The sequence below is a fragment of the Tupaia chinensis genome, unplaced genomic scaffold (assembly GCF_000334495.1).
Source record: "Tupaia chinensis unplaced genomic scaffold, TupChi_1.0 Scaffold139943_1, whole genome shotgun sequence".
Taxonomy (NCBI): domain Eukaryota; kingdom Metazoa; phylum Chordata; class Mammalia; order Scandentia; family Tupaiidae; genus Tupaia; species Tupaia belangeri.
The window spans coordinates 642,245-659,035 of record NW_006199822.1 but is presented as its reverse complement, the minus strand read 5'-3'; the positions used below and the strand labels follow the sequence as shown (position 1 = coordinate 659,035).

The 16,791-nt window shown below is 44.3% G+C and overlaps 1 protein-coding gene across 2 annotated transcripts in view; it reads left to right on the top strand.

Annotated features, from left to right (window-relative positions):
* The window catches only part of SNX10 (sorting nexin 10), a 106,136-nt gene that overhangs the window by 6,178 nt on the left and 83,167 nt on the right, over nt 1-16,791 (top strand). Inside the window, exon 2 of one of the 2 annotated variants that reach the window (XM_006162393.3) lies at nt 14,400-14,468. The exons of the other annotated variant lie outside the window; for it this stretch is intronic. The gene's annotated coding sequence lies outside the window, so the exon portion shown is untranslated. The remainder of the gene's footprint in view (nt 1-14,399; nt 14,469-16,791) is intronic. 2 annotated transcript variants of the gene reach the window in all.

Below are 16,791 nucleotides of genomic sequence, written 5' to 3'. Positions count from 1 at the left end.
TTTTTTCCCAAAAGAAAAAAACCCCCAAAAAAAAAAAAAAAAAAAAAAAAAAAGAACTGGTTGAGGGGTGTCTAAGGAGGGGCACAGAGTTATCAGCTGTGCTAGTTTGTTTCAGTCCGGTCACAGCCCCGCACTGGAAGAACATAGGTACCGTGTAAGACCTGTGATGTGAACACAGAATGGGAAAGATGTCCCTTAATTCTTTTCTCTTTAAAGTTTATTTCTTCCATAAGCAAGAGGGACTGAGAGAGAGAGAGAGACAGCACCTCCAGCAGGGTGCGGGGATCCACCCTCAGCTTGAGCCAGCCCCAGATCATAGGCACACACAGGCCTGGTCTACTGGAGGAGGTCTTTCCTTGCAGCTACCTGAGGTTGCACATGTGTGTGACTGTGCCCAGATTGTTCAGGTTGACCTAGGAACCCCGAACCTTCCTAGGTGGATCAACCTCCCAGAGTGTCGAGTTCTACCCTCTGGGCTCCTTTTTGCTTGTCAGAGCATTCCTGGTGGTAGATGTTCAACAGTACTTAATTACTTTTGGGGAAGAAGACACTTTCTCTTTTGGTCTAGTGTTTCATCTCTGTTTCTGTTCCGTAGAGAGTTAATTAACCTTGGTGAAAACGCAAACGAGCCTGTGGCCAAGGGAAATTCAAAGCCCTGTCCAGTTTTCTACTTCCCTGGGGTGTGGGTGGGGATGGGCTCATGCACTGTTGCCTTTGCTCTCCCTTTTACCTTGGGGCCAGCCAGACACAAACCCAGCCTCTGCCCACAGTGATGGAGAAATCTGTCTGCCTCTCCCACGGGTTTCGTGAGTACAGTAGACTTTACCTCGTGGGTTGCCTGACTTTTTAATCTTCGTCATCGTCTTTTTTTTTTTTTTTTTTTTAAGAGAGATTTTTGCTACAGGATGTATATGCTCACCAGAGAGACAGAAACAGAGACAGAAAGTGAGAAATCACCCCCCAGGGAGGATGGCCATGCTGCAATCCCTTCTCTTCCATTCTCCTTTCGAGATCTTGGTGAGGCACACCCTCTTGGCATGAGTTTTAAGCTGCTGGATCCAGGACTTGAACCGAGGTTGACTTCATGGGAGTCCAGCAATGTAACCATTACTCCATCTGCTGGTCCCAGACATTGTTAATCTTCTGAGACCCTCTCATCCCTGGCGCTCTCTACATTTCTCCTTGCTTTCCCATGAGCTCCAGGGTCTATTCCCTCTTTAAGTAGGGATATTTCCCAGTTCTTCTTTTCTTTTTCTTTTTAATTTGCCAGAGGGCTTGTATGCTCACCAAAGAGAATGTGAGAATGTGCATCTTCCATGGGGGTGTGGTCACGCCATAATCCATTCTCCATTTCTCCATTCAGTTGAGATTTGGGACATGCATGCACACACATCTGGCATATTTCTCAAGCTACTGGGTCTAGGACTTGAACTGCCCAGTTGGCCATGTAGAATCCAGTTGCCTTAACCACCATATGCCGTAGGCTAGACATCCTCCCCCTCCCCCTGTTATTTTCTTAAATTTACAAACACAAATCAATCAAAGAACAGGGCAAAACAAGGGACTTTGTGGGTAGGGAACCAACCTTGGCAGTTACAAGTACAAACACCCAGAAAAGAATTTTCTGTTGCCATAGAATGTTCTTTTCCTTTCTTACCTGAAGAGCGGCATTTGGGAGGGCTGGAGAGAGGAGAGCTGGGGAGAGGTGAATGATTCCTTTTTTTGAGCGGTGTTACCAAAGCTGTGGATTTTGGAGTCTTCGAGCAATGACAGGGAGTCTTTCTCAGTTGTCTTCAGGTGATCAGACCCTGAAGAACCAAGCTCCTTCTGCTGGAAGAGCCAGGGACAGGAATGTTGCTATGCTTGGGAAGCTGCTTTCTCCAGTCATCTAATTTCCCTATTGGTTGAGAAACCTTAAGAAACTGTGACTTCTGTTTACGAACTTTGCCAAACCGAGTCTGTAGACAGACACGTGTCAAATGCCCTTGGATTACAGTCAGTACTTTTGGCAGATACGGTTTAGGCCTAATAACTTGGGCTTTTTGCCCACGTTTAAAGTGACTTCCTGGAGGTCATAGCTGAGCCTTGGATCGAGGCCAGGCACTGGACATCCGCGGGTCAGTGAGATGACTGTCTTGGTGTGCGCTTCGCTGGGTGGGCTGGTTCAGAGCATGTGGTCTGAAAATCTTCTGCTCTCATACACATGATTGCCCCACTGACATAAGGGAGACTTGGGAGAATGTATTTTTCAGGGAACAAATGCTCTGTGATCATGAGGAAGGGACCTCAGCATTTTTCACCGGGAGTCCTGGAAAGGACGAAGACAGATAATGAACAGTGACAGGAGCTGGCCCAGCAAGGACCAGGCACCCGCCTCTGTCTTTGCTCATTTGATCTTCACAGCCGGTCTGCGAAGGAGACCATTACCCCTTTTTATAGATGAGGAAATAGAGGCGTGGAGATGGTAACCGTTGCCCTCGGCGAAGGACCGACTGAGCTCAGCCAGGTGGTTTGCGATGAATAGCTGCTCCAGCTTTCCCACACGTGGGACCCTCCTTGCTCACTTCAGGGGCGCTCCTGGCTTGAAAGTGAAATCTTTCTTTTGGCTTGTCCCTCACATGACTCGCCCATTCATCCCATTCGGGCAGGCCTCACTTTGTGTAAATTCCAACCTGACCAGTAGCTCATACGTAATCCCAGATTTTTTTGGGGGGCACCCCAGCTCAAACTGCTCCTCTGCACCAGGTCCTCAGGACAGAGGCAACAGGCACTGGCGGAAGAGTGACGTTTCTATTGTGTCGCAATGCTTTTGTTTCCAAAGAGAGCTTCTCTCTCAGTTTTAAAGTGGAACATTTCATGTTGAATTTTTTTCTCCAATTCGCATCCCTGTACCTCTCCTCACCTCAGCCCCAAACGGTTCTCCCTGTGGAGACTGTTCACGTGGATGTCCCGCGGCCGCCTAGCAACTCACAACCGAGCGCAAGCTCATCTTTTTCTCCTACCTGAGGAACAGTCTCCCCAGCCAGCTTCCCCATTCTGCCGGTGACAACAGGCTCCTTCCAGTCACCAGTCAGTGAGTCATCCTTGACTCCTGTTTCTCCATCATGTCCTGTGTCCAAGTCCTTCTTTCTTTGTCTAATTTTTTTCCTATTTATGATAAAGTGCGTGCATATACACATGAGAGTGAGTAAGCAAGAGAGAGAAAGACGGAGTACCCGCCACAGGGTCTAGTCACACAGCAGTCCCCTTCCTCCAGTCCTCTAGCCCAGCAGTCCACCACCCTCCTGGAATCAGGGGCTGGCCTTGTGACAGACAGTCCTTCCACAGACAGTGGGTGGGGTTTGGTCCCCAGTACACCACAGCCACCGTGTACCCCACTTCCACCACTGCCACATGGAGTGTACGATGAAATAATCACACAGAAATAGGGTTCGTGCTCCCATGGGAACCCAGTACCGTGGCTGACCCAACAGGAGGCCAAGCCCAGGAGGCAATGCAAGTGATCAGAAATGGCTGCAAACACAGACAAAGCCTGGCTTGCTCACGCACTGACCACCCCTGTGTAGCTGGCGTGGGGAGGAGAGGCCTAACAGGCTACAGACCAGCAGTGGTCTGCAGCTTGCGGGTTGGAGACCCCTGCTCTAGCCCATCAGCTCCTGACCACTTGTGTACGTGTCCTGCGTGTTTCAGGCTGACTCCAACCATGGTTGGCATGTGGAATCTGGCTACTTTTGAGCAGCGGATTATCATTGTACCGTGGAGCTAGCCCATTTATTTAGTTTTAAATTTTATTTTATTTTTATTGCTAGAGAGCATGTGTACTTGACAGAGAGAGAGAGAACCCCAAATGGGGCATGATCATGGCATAATCCTTTTTCTTCCATCCCATTAGGATTTGGGACAAACATATACATGTGCTTGGTGTGTTTTTCAAGACACCAGAGATAGGGCTTGAACCACAGTTGGCCACGTGGGATGCAGCTTCCCATTCACAGGGCGTAACCACTGCGCTATGGGGCCAGCACTATTTATTTACTTACTTATTATTTTGTTTTTGCTATAGGGCATGTGTACTTGCCAGAGAGGGAGGGAGGGAGGGAGGGAGAGAGGGAGAGAGAGAGAGAGAGAGAGAAATCACCCCCCAGAGGGCATTACCATGCCATAATCCCTTCTCCTTCATTTTCCCCTTGGGATCCTGGGCATGCATATACGTGCACCTGGCATGATTTTCGAGCCACTGAATCTGAGACTTTAATTACGGTCAGCCGTGTGGAGATTCAGTGCCTTAACCACCATGCCACCTACTGGCTCCAAGCCCTATTTATTTTTAATACTCTATTTGTTTAAGGCCAGTTTTAAGTTTATAGCAAAACTGAGCAGGAAATACAGAGTTCCTGTGTATGCCCTGACCCTGACCCCACAGTCTCCCCCATTGTCAACAGCAGTAGCAAGTGTGGCGCGTTTGTTAGTGACAAACCCACACGGACACAGCATTATCACCCGAAGTCCAGAGTTCACATTAGGTTTCATCTTGGTGCTGTATGTTCTACGGGTCTTGACAAGCGTGTCCAGTACTGTACAGGGTAGTTTCGTGGCCCAGACAAATCTGTGCTCCTCCACGTGTTGTTTTCCAGTGTGCTCGACCATCCCCTTGGCTGGTGTGCTGCAGCAGCACCCAGTGCAGCTCACGGCCTGTAATTGCTCTCCTGTCACTCCATCCTCTACGCCATCCCCAGGTGAGTGGGGGCCACTGTGCCAGCCTTCCACTTACTCCCTCCAGGCTTCCAACAGGAGAGCAGTCTGATTTCCCCCTCTCCTCATTCAGGACTTCCCCACCCTAAATGCCCATTGCAGCTCCAGATTTAGCTTTTTGCAGTATTCTGCAGGCACAGGCCCTCCTCTCCTGGGGCAGCTGAGCTCCCCTTTCTCCCCAAAGCATTACTGTTTCTTATTCACCCCAGGTGTGTCCTAACGCAAGCATCAAGGCCGAGTCACATCGCGCCCTCTCCGTCCAGCCTCCCTCTTATTCTCCTCCTTCCTGCAGCCATGCTATCAGTGCTGGTCTTTTTGGCACATACAGTAAGCTTTGGATTACGATGGACCTATTTCATATCTGTGTCTTGGCATCTTTAGGGCTTAAAACAGAGGCAGTGTTATTTAACCATGTTAAAAAAAATATTCCTTACCAGTACGAAACCTAGAACTATCACACGATAGGCTGTTAGTGGTTATGTACTGGATTGACTTGTCATTGTCTTCTACTTAGCCCTAGAGGCCCCTTTATAGCTTGTGACCCTAAATAGGTCCATGACGTGACTGCACTATGCCGTGTTACCTCCTTTCTGAAGATGGGAAGGTCATTTGCAGATATCTGGCTATTGACTTTATCCAGGTTCATATATAAACAGAACTCTGCCTGTGCCCCTGCCCCACATCCCTGGAGCATTTGAACCACCCAGGCTTCCAAAAGGAGAGCAGTCTGATTTCCTCCTCTCCTCATTCAGGACAGTTTATTGGTTGGTACGCTCCACTCATTGCCATCATTTAAGCACTTATTTCCAAGGAGGTAGCTTGGATGCCATGTTAGATGTTGGGTGAGAGTGCAGACTCTTCTGAGCCTGTCTACCTAGGTTCAGATCCTGGCTCCTTCACTTACCAGCTGTGCGACCTTGGGTACTGTTTCCTTCTTTGCAAAATTGGGGTAATAATTATACCTGTGTTGTGGGACTGTCAGGGAGATTAAATAGGATAAATCATGTTACAAGCTTTATAAGTAAACATTTATTGGCACCTAGTATACAATTATTTTTGTTTGGTTGGTGTTTTCATTTTCTTAATTGCCAGAGAGCATGTGTATTTATTTACCTGAGAGAGGGAGAGAGAAAAAGCATCCCTCAGTGGGGCGTGTTCATGGGACAATCCCTTCTCCATTTCTCCATCCATTTGGGATTTGAGGGTGTATGTGCACGTGTACCTGGTGTGTTTTCCAAGTCGCTGGGAGCAGGATTCAAACTGTAGTTGGCCATGTGGGATCCAGTTCCCTTAACCGCTAGGTCACAGGCTGACCCACTATTTTTGATGTTTAATGGTATAATTTTGACACTATTGCCCAGTCTTACCTTCCACAGTGCAGTGTAATTAGGTCAGGAGGAAAGATAGAAAAGGAAGGAAAACGTTGCCTTTTAAGCTATTCTGTTCTGGGCTGTTGTTGGTGAAAAGTTTTCTTTTCTTGCAAGATGAATACCTATCCCTGAGTGGGGGTGGTGGGCTGGCAGGAGAGGCAGGAGGTGCTGTCCTTATGCCCATCCTCCCATCCCAGGTGGTGGGGGCTGCTAGGAGCTTGATGTTGATGCAGCAATGGGGAAAATTAGCTGGAACAAATTCAGTGTAATTTAATTTGCCTAATATTTATTGGGCATTGACTATATGCCAGGCACTATGATAAGTGCTAGGGTTATAAAGCATGAATAATTTGGACAAGGTTCTTACCCTCAGGGGCCTTTTTGGGAGGATAATAAATAAAGTAGATTAATAAATTAAAAAGTGATGACTCAGATAAAGTCAAAGGGGAAAATAAAAGATTAGAGCATTTCTGGGGAGTCCTTTCTGTGGAGACGGCATTTAAATGAAAACCTGAAAGATGGGAAGGAGCCACCTCAGTGGGCTGCCTGGAGGAGGTGGGAAGAGGGAATGTCAGAGGAACAAGAATGGCAAAGGACCCGAGGTGGGAAGTTCAGGAACGGAACCGATTAGTGGGACTGGACACGGAGTGTGGGGAAGAGTTAAGCTAAGGGGATGGTTGGAGTACTGAAGGGGTTACAGGGACTATACAAATGCAGACTCTACCCTCTGGAACAGCGACTTTTACTTTCTTCCTTCTTCAGCGCCTTGGGGGAGGGGCATGTAATGTACTCCTGGGTGATGTGGGGGTGGGGGTGGTGAGGAAGACTGGTGGGGGAATGTGATCTGAAAAGAGACCTTGGTGATTTGGATTTGCTTTCAGTGTTCCACCTCCTCAGGTTGAGAAGCACTGCTTTTCCTAATCCACTCAGAATCCCTAGGGGATCTGGGAACATATGCGTTTCTTTTTAGTTGAATTGTGTAGGGTTTTATAGGCTCACGGTAGGAACATGGACTTCTCTCAATTTATGAGAACATTGGCACGGGTATTTGAGGATGAGTCACTGTGTCACTGGATCACTGTGTGATCCACTTACTTAAACACTGTTTTTGAATCGAAAACTTATTATTCACATTTTTGGAAGTTACTGGGTGTCCTTTAAGACTTTAATGCATGTGGCTATTGTCCTTTGGTTACGAGAAGCCATGCAGGGGAGAGGAGAGAGCAGTTCCTGGAATTCAGGAGTTCTGAGTTTGAGTCTAGATGATGCTGTGTAGTTTGGGGCAATAATTTAAATTTTGCTGGTAAAAGAAGGCAAAATAAATCTTACACCACCTGCCCTACTGTCTGTCATGAGAGAGTACTGTATAAATTGTAGCATACCAGGAAATAAGTTACTTGAAAAAATTCAATTTTATTTTCATATGTTATGGCCAGTAGCACGTTATAGCCAGAATGTTAATTGCAGACCACAGAAGAGAACTTTTCACTATTCACAGGTGATGAGTCTCTAAAGAATCCAAATGAGAATATTTTGAGAACATTGGAGGACGAATGGTGTTTCTAAGTATGACCACAAAACCTAGAAGCCATGGGACCAGCAGATGGTGTAATGGCTGCGTTACTGGACTCCCATATAGTTGACTGTGTTTCGAGTCCCGGACCCGGGGACTTAAACTCACGTTGGGCATGTGTGCATGCGTGCCCTGGACCCCGAGAGGATTGTGAGGGAGAAAGGATTGCTGTGTGGCCATCCCCCCGGGGGGTGATTTCTTGCTTTCTGTCTCTCTCTTTCTGGTGAGCGAGTGCATGTGCCCTATGGAAAAAATCTCTCAAACAAAACAAAACAAAACAAAAACCTAGGAGCCATAAGCAAAAGATTGATTAAATTTTTTAACTAAAAAAATACAACTGGCAAGGGCCAGTTCTGTGGCCTGTTGGTTAAGGGATCCCACGTGGCCAACTACATTTTGAGTTCCGGGCCTGGTGATTTGAAAAACACACCAAGCACGTGTGTGCATGTGTGTGCGTGCGTGTGTGTGTGTGTGTGTGAGACCAAAGTCCAGACAGGATGGAGAAATGGCAGAGAAGTGACTGCAGTGTATCCATTCTCCACAGGGGACAGTCTCTCCCTTTTCCCATCTCTCCCTCTCTCTCTAGTAAGTACACATATCCTCTTAGAAAATTAAAAATCAAAAAGAAGATGGTCACTCTCCATTACCTGTCTGCATACCCCACCTCCAGGCCTGTTTTGGTTCAGGGGCCACCACCTCCTACCTGTGGGTACTACATCACCAGGGCTCAGTTTCTCTAGGGAGAAACTACTCCATGGGACCTACAGCCAGCTCTTAACCTTTGCACACTCATGTTTATCACTTCTTCTTTGTCCCTGTGGAGAGACGAGTGGAAACCTCAACATCGGTAGCCTTGCCAGGTCACTCGTGACTGGGCCTCAGGTGGGCCTGGGCCTGTCTTGTTCTATTGGCCATTTGGGATCTGTGGATGCTCAGAATGTACAAGGGGGCTTCAGAAAGTTCCTTGAAAGGGTCAGGACCATGGCCTAGTGGTTGGCAGACCCGGATCCCACACTCTAACCACAGTTTGAACCTCAGCTCTAGCGGCTTGAAAAACACTTCAAGCACGTTTGTGTGCATGCCCCAAATCCCAACGGGATAGAGAAGTGAAAGAGAAGGGATTGCAGTAGGATCATGCCCCATTGGGGACGCTTTCTCGATTTCTCTCTTTTTCTGTCTCGCTGGTGAGTCCATGTACCCTGTGGCAATTATAAAATAAAAAGAAGTTCATGGAGAAAATAGAATTAAAGTACAAGTTTGTTTTGGTGCCAAAAAGTTTAACATCATTCATCCATTCGTTCACTTATTTATTTAGATCTGACCAGAGAGGGACAGCGAGAGAGAGAGAAAGTGAGAAAGCAAGCCGCCAGCTCGGGGATTCTAACCGTAGTCGGCCGCATAGGAGTCCAGTGCCCTTAACCACCACACCATCTGCTGGCTCCTTTTGGTGCCAAAAGGTGTAAATCCACGGAGTTTTTCATAATGCACATTTTCCATGACCTTTTGAAAGACCCCTAATAGAGCTGGCCTTGAGCACGTGAGTTACCAGAACCTTCCAGGCTCTTGGAGAGAATGATCTTGGAGAGAATGAGGTACAGATTCCTATACCCGGTGCTGCGTATTTCTGGGAAGGACGGAGTATTTTGCTTAAAAAATACTTTAAGTATACATAGGAATTAGGATCTAGAAGTTCATGGCAAAAGGAGGAGGAGTGCCCTAGGTGTGTGTGTGTGTGTGTGTGTGTGTATGTGTGTGTGTGTGTGTGTGTGTGTGTCTGTGTGTGTAGAAGAGGCATCAGTGTTTGTAGCATTTTGGAGACCAGTGTTCTTGCTCTCTATAAAGGGCTAACTAGAAAACCGCTTAGCAGATTCGTGATTTTTTAAAAATTTTATTTAATTGTGGTAAAACGTGAGAGGTACCCTCCTAAGAAACTCTTCCATGTATAAAACAGTACTGTTAGCGACAGGTACAGTCGCGCAGCAGATCTCTAGAATGCCTTAACCTGGCAGACACCCGACCTTGCTAGAACCTGCCAGCTGAAGTCTTTCCTCCCCCGGGCTATTTCTTTGCTGCACCTGTTTAACCTCTTGGTTAAGTTTGCGTAACTGGGTTTTCCACGGTGGTTTTGCCAGCACCCATGGAGGGATCCATCATAAATATCTAGGAGGCTGTGAAAAGAATTTTCAAGAGAATTATATACCTGTCAAGAATGCGTGTTTACAAAGCGTTAAATAAATTAGGCATTCGGTGGATCTGGGACTCTGCCAAGCCTGTGTGGCTGTTTTTTTTTTTTTTTTTTTTTTTTTTCCCAGAGGTGGTGGGGTTTTTTTTTTTTTTTTTTTTTTTTTTTTCTGGATATTTGAGTAGTGAAACTCCACCTCCTGTTTGTCTCCACCCTTTCTCCACTTAAGGCTCGTTATTCGTTTGTGGCATAAAAAATCAAAAACATTGTGAAACAAGCCTGTCATGAGACCAGTAATCTAATCTTGACTTCCACAGGTAGCAAATATAATTTTCTTTTTTAAAAAAAGTTATTGCTTTTTTGGTTTCATTAGACTCAAATGGCCTGCCTGTGGATGAGTTTTCAAAGGATTGCTCGTTCTCAAAAAGTTCTTAATCCTCCTGCCCGTTGAGTGTTTTTATATTAAGATCGTATGTGCTGTGAGTCCTGTAAGATCTGTTTAAGAGCTACTGCTCTGAAACCTTGGGCTTTCCTGTGACACGTCTAGTGAAGAAGTGCTGAGATTTAATAACTATTTTTGTAGTATATGTAATTTCCTTTATTTCCACCTGCTTTCAGTTTCATAATTGAGGGTCAAGAGCATAGCATGTGAACCTCATGTGATTTTGCGTAAAGTGTTTTAAGAAGAATAGCTGAGAAAGAGAGCAGATTAAAATAGGAAAAAATAACCAAAATAGAAGTTGTGAATAGTGAGTCAACCAAAATGAATCAGAAAAAAAAAATCCAAACAAGATGTATTAATTGGGTTAATGAACACGAAGTATGAATATGTGTGCTTGAGTGCACGGACTGAAGTGATGTGATCGTGGGAATATTTGTTTGCAAGGGTCAAACTAGGAACGAAAACGTTCATGTAGATAACTATAATGCTATAATCACAACTAGAAAATTTAAGGGTTTTTTTGAGAGATTTTTGCTATAGGGCACATGCACTCACCAGAGGGACAGAGAAAGACAGAAGTGAGAAATCACCACCCCCCCCACCCCCCTTGGCCACACTGTAGTCCCTTCTCTTCCATTCTTCTTTTGGGATTTTGGGCATGCATGCACATGTACCTGGCATGATTTTTAAGCCACCGGGTCTGGGACTTGAACTATGGTCAACTACATGGGAGTTCAGAGGTATAACCATTACGTCATCTACTAGTCCCCCAAATTTAAGTTTTTACACCATGTTATCTATTGGCAGGTCCATGTTAAAATACACTCTTTTGTCCCAACAATATCTTTATAGCTTTTTAAAACGCTTTTTTTGTTTGTTTGTTTTTCCTGTGAGAAAGAGAGAGATAGAGAAGTGTACCCCAAACAGGGTCTTCATGCCAAGATTCACTCTTAGCCTCAGCCAGCCTGGACCATGAACATGTAAGTTCTGCCTGGTATGCACAGGGAGGCCCTGGGATGTGAACCAAGGACCTTTCCTGTGTGGGTCCAATTTGAATTACCACTATACCACTGCCTGGTTCCTATCACTTTTTTAAAAATCATGAAATACTTGATAGTATTTTAAATCGTGAGATAGTCATTATAATACAAGGTGAAGTAGTTTATATTTTTTATTAGGAAAGCAATGAAATAAATTAGTTCTTTTTAGGTTTTTGTCATAAGGCATATATATTCGCCAGAGAAGAGAGATTCAGAAAGATACATCTATAGAGAAAGTGAGAAATCTCTCCCAGGGGAGATAGCCAAGCCACACCCTTTTTTCTTCCTTCTGTCCTAGCACACACACATGCCCAGCATGATTTTTCAGGTCATTGGTCCAGGACTTGAACTACGGTCAACCAGGTGGGAGTCCAGTGCCGTAACCACCACACCACCTGCTAGTCCCGTAGGAGAGCAATTTAAAAATGGGTGCTTTCTTTTTTATAAATGGAATTGAAGCTGCTAACTTTGATATTTTGATATTTGTATCAAATTCATACTTAGAATATGCCTCTCTCTCTGTAATTTTGCTATAAGATGCATGTGCTCACTAGAGAGAGGCAGAGAGAGAGAAAGTACCCTCTGGAGGGTAGGCCATACTCCACAATCCCTTCTCTTCCATTTTCCTCTTAGGATTCTGGGTACACACACACATGCTCTGCTTGTTTTTCAAGACACCAGGTCCAGTCAGCCATGTGGGATCCAGTGCCTTAATCACCATGCCACTGGCCGGCTGTGGACTGTGTCCTTTACAACTTATTACTAGACATGGAATAAAAAAAATGGAATCCCATTTCCTCACAGCACATGATTCTTGGCCTAGTTGAAGAAATAAACCAGCTCTCATGATTTCAGACCTGAAAGTAACCCAGGATTGTCCAGAAACGCAGGGTTATGGATGAGAACAAGGAATTTTTGGTGTGATTTCATTGTCCTTTAACTGTAATAGGCTTGCCTTGTATTAAATGCCCAAATGGAAAGAGAGTCCTTGTTTCTTTTTTTTTTTTTAATATTTATTTATTTATTTCCATTTGTTGTTATTATCCTTTTTTTTTTTTTTTTTTTTTTTTATTTTTACCAAGAAGGGGACAGGGGGGGGAAAAGAGAGAGACAGTGAGAGAGAGAAAGGGAAACCGAGAAAGCAAGCCTCCACGTCTGGGACTCGAACCATGGTTGGCCACATGGGTATCCAGCGTTCTTAACCACCATGCCACCTGCCAGCCCCAAGAGAGTCCTTGTTTCTTAACTCTTGTAGCCTTCAACATCTTTGATCACTGAGCTTGTTCCAGTGGGGAAAACAAAGGACAAACTATAGTAGTTTGTAATTGTGACATGTCTTTGGCCAGGTACAGTGTTCATATCACTCTCCCTCCACTTCATCTCTGGTGTCCTCCACACCCTCCTCCTCACCATGGCTGACATCACTAGTCAATTGATCATACCTCTTTCCTGTTTTTATTTATTTATTTATTTTTCAAACCTAATAATAATCATTAATAGCAGTGATTATGTGCTTGTTAGGAGCCAGGCTTCAGTCTAGGTGTTTTTCATGTGTTGACTTATTTGTTCCTCACAACCAGAGTTAGGTTCCATTGTTAATTACTATTGTACAGATGAGGATAGTGAGGCACTCGGTGGTGAAGCAGGTGACCCACGTGGTGTGACTCCTAGAGGGTGGCTGGGTCCATACCTTTAGCTGCCCTCCTTCAAATGACAGGGTGCTGCTGTGTCTTACTGCTGGGAGGTCGTGCGCTGGGAGGTCCTCTTTCAGTCCGGAGAAGAGTTTTGCTTTAGCCTTCTCTTGTCCCTCAGAACTGGCACTGTATGCCCACATGTGGGTGAGCCCTGTGCTTCCCTGCAGGGTGATTTCTGAGCACTGTTTTTCTGCATTCATATTCAATCAGTGTACATGTGTGTAGAGAGTCCATGCATACCTGGTACCATGACAGAGACTAGAGAGAGACGAAATAAACAAGAACAGTTGGGGCCTGGCGCTGTCTGGAGCTTAGCGGTTTGATGCGGAAACAGATGTTAATTCAGTGTTCACCCAAATAAGGGTAAAAGTATCATTGTGGTCAGAGCTGTAGAGCAAGAGGGTGTTAGGGAAGTGTACCAAGGGGGACTTGACTTTGTTGGAGGGAGTTAAAACAAGCTCCTCTGGGTCAGTGAGATTGTAACTGCAATTGGAAAATGTGAGTAGTGATGACTAGTGACAGGTGGGTTTGAATTCCAGTATTTCCCTTGGACAAGTTGATGACCTCATGGTGGTGACCTTGAACAAGTTACTTGATTTCTCTAAACCTTAGTGTCTTCATCTGTAAAATGGGCCATCATGAGAATTAAGTGAGGCAATGCTTTTAACATACTCAGTCATAAGGGGTAGCCACTTTTATTATTGTTCGTGTCTTCTGTTTATTCTACTGGAAACTTGAAAAGATATTTAAATATAGGGACCAGCAGATGGTGTAATAGTTAATGTTGTTGGACTCCCACATAGTCGATCACAGTTTGAGTCTTCGACCTGGTGGCTTAAAACTCACACCGGGTGCATGTGTGTGCGTGCCCAAGAGGAAATGGAGGAAAAGGGATGGTGGCATGGCCACCCCTGCCAGGGGGTGATTTCTCGCTATCTATCTCTGTGTCTCTCTAATGAGCACAAGCTCCCTATAGCCAAAAAATAAAAATAAAATTCTGTGCCACTGTTGTGAAGTCACACAGAGCAAGTCTTTCTTGGGAGCAGTTGTAATACATTTGGAATGTGCTAGAAATTCAAGGCACAAGTGCTATTGGATCACATCTCCTACATTTCCTTCTCTTTTTTAAATTCATGAGCACACATATGTGCATACATGAAAGAGCCAGACAGAGAGCGCCAGGAACCCTCGACAGAGCCTTGTCTCACCACGATCCCCTTTCCCACACCCCTCCATCGTGTCAGAATCGCGGGCATGTGCACGTCTAGCATGTCTCCTTTTTCCTCATTCTTGCCATTTCTGTCCCTCAGTTCCTGTGTTAACAGCTTTGCTATTTTCATTTTCAGGTCAGCTGTTGTTCATTGCCTTCAATTCATTTGGGAACTGCTTCAAATCCATTTGGAAGCAAGGGGAAGGTAAATCATAAATAAATAATACATTCGGAGATGGGCGTAGGCCCTATGGGAGGAGGTGGAAAGATACCTCAGAGGGACCTAAGCCCATAGTAAAGCTTCTACCTCTTAGTGCTATACCACCAGAGCTTCTGTTGGCTGGGACTTAGCTCTCTTCTAAAACATTCAGATTTACTAAGCAGTTCTTATTTTGTTTTTCTTTTAAATCAAATCCCTCTTCAAAAATTAAGTTGCTTTTGACTAGTCAGAATGAAATTAAAATAAAACCCAATGTGCCAGCTTAGGCAGAGAGAAATGTCAGAGTCTACTGGAGAGAAGAAATCAAATGTCTACTTTTCCAGGCCATTTCTTTTCCTAGTATTGGTTTTTCCTGATTTAGCAAAAGAGGGATAAAGATGACTTTCAGGCTCTTGTTTATTTTATATATTCTATACAAGAGGTCTTCCAAAAACTCATGGAAAATGCATTCTTGTAAAAACCATGCATGGATTTCAAAAAAGTTTTTGCACAAAATTAAACGTGTACTTTAATTCCATTTTTCTCAAAAAAAAATTTTTTTTTTTTTTTTTTTTTTGCCATAGGGCAAGTGTGCTTACCTAAGAGAAAAAGAGAGACAGTGAGAGAAAAAAATGAGAAATCACCCCCTAGGGAGATGGCCACGCCACAATCCCTTCTCCATTCTCCTCTAGGGATTTTGGGAACTCACGTATGTGTATGTGGCATGATTTTTTCAAGCTGCTCAGTCCGGGACTTGAACCAAGATTAGCCCTGTGGAAACTCAGTACCTTAACCACCATGCCACCTGCTATCTCAAACTTTTTGAAGTGCCCTTGTATGTATATGTTATTTGTTTTTATATACTTATTTATATTTTTAAATCATAAAAGTAAAATTAAGAGACCAGTGTAATGGCTATGTCACTGGACATGTAGTCAACCACAGTTCGAGTCCTGGACCTGGTGGCTTAAACTCATACCAGGCACGTGTGCATGTATGTCCAAGACCCCAAGAGGAGAAGGGGGGAAGGGATTTGGGCGTGGCCATCTTCCCTGGGGGGGTGATTTCTTGCTTTCTGTTTCTCTGTCTCTCTCTTTCTTTCAAGCGTATGTGTCCTATAGCAAAACTACTCAAAAAAAAAATCATGAAAGTAAAATAAAAAAAACTTCAATAATTCAAGAGCACATATATATATTATTTAAACATATTTTATTATTTATTTTATTTATTATTTAATTATTTATATAAACATTTATATATTAATATTATATTATTTTTTATACATAATTATGTATTATATATGTAATTATTTATATATAAATAAAAAGATATATAAATAAGGTATATTGATATATGTAAACATATATATACACACATACATATACACACACACACACACACACATATATATATATATAAATATGTAATATATAAATAAAAGGAAAGCCTCTCCCCTCTTCCAAATTCTATTTGCTTTGGCATATATTTTTCTGGAATCTTTTATGTATATATTAATATAAGCATATAAATATATGTGCATATTTGTACACACTTAATAAAGCAGTGGGACCAGCAGTTAGCATAATGGCTATGTCACTAGACTCCCATGTAGTTGACCGCGGTTCGAGTCCCGGACCCGGTGGCTTAAAACTCACACCAGGCGTGTGTGTGTGTGTGCCCAGGATCCCGAGAGGAGAATGGAGGAGAAGGGATTGCGACATGGCCATCCCCCTTGGGGGGTGATTTCTCGCTTTCTTTCTCTCTGTCTCTCTCTGTCTGGCGAGCATGCGCGCCCTGTAGCAAAAACCTCTCCAAAAAAAAAGAAAAAAAACAAACAGTCAGTCAGCTCACATTGCATATTGTTCAGCAATTAGCTCTTTCCACTTTGTGTATTGTGGCATCGCCCCATCTTGGCATTTACAGATTTAGCATCTTTATTTAGAGTGACAGAGCATTCTGTGAATGCATCCTACTTCCTTTCTTTAATTTTTACGTATTTATTGAGAGAGTTAAGAGGAAGAAAGGGACCCCCAATAGGGTCTTGCAATGCCATGCTCCTCCCACAGCCCTCCCCAGTCTGCAGGTGCACCCAGCACGTTCAAGCTGACCTAGCATCTGAACCCTGGACCTTCCCATCTGGCTTCAGTATGATGCAATGGCACCCTACCACCTGTGCCATGTCCTACTTTCTTTAATCATTTTCTTGCTACTGGGCATTTGGGTTGCCTCAGCCTCTTCAGTTATAAATGCAGCTCCAGTTTGCAGCCTTACAGCTGGGCTTTGCCCCAGGTGCTATGGTTTCCTGAGTTCCCTTTGTAGAAGCAGGAAT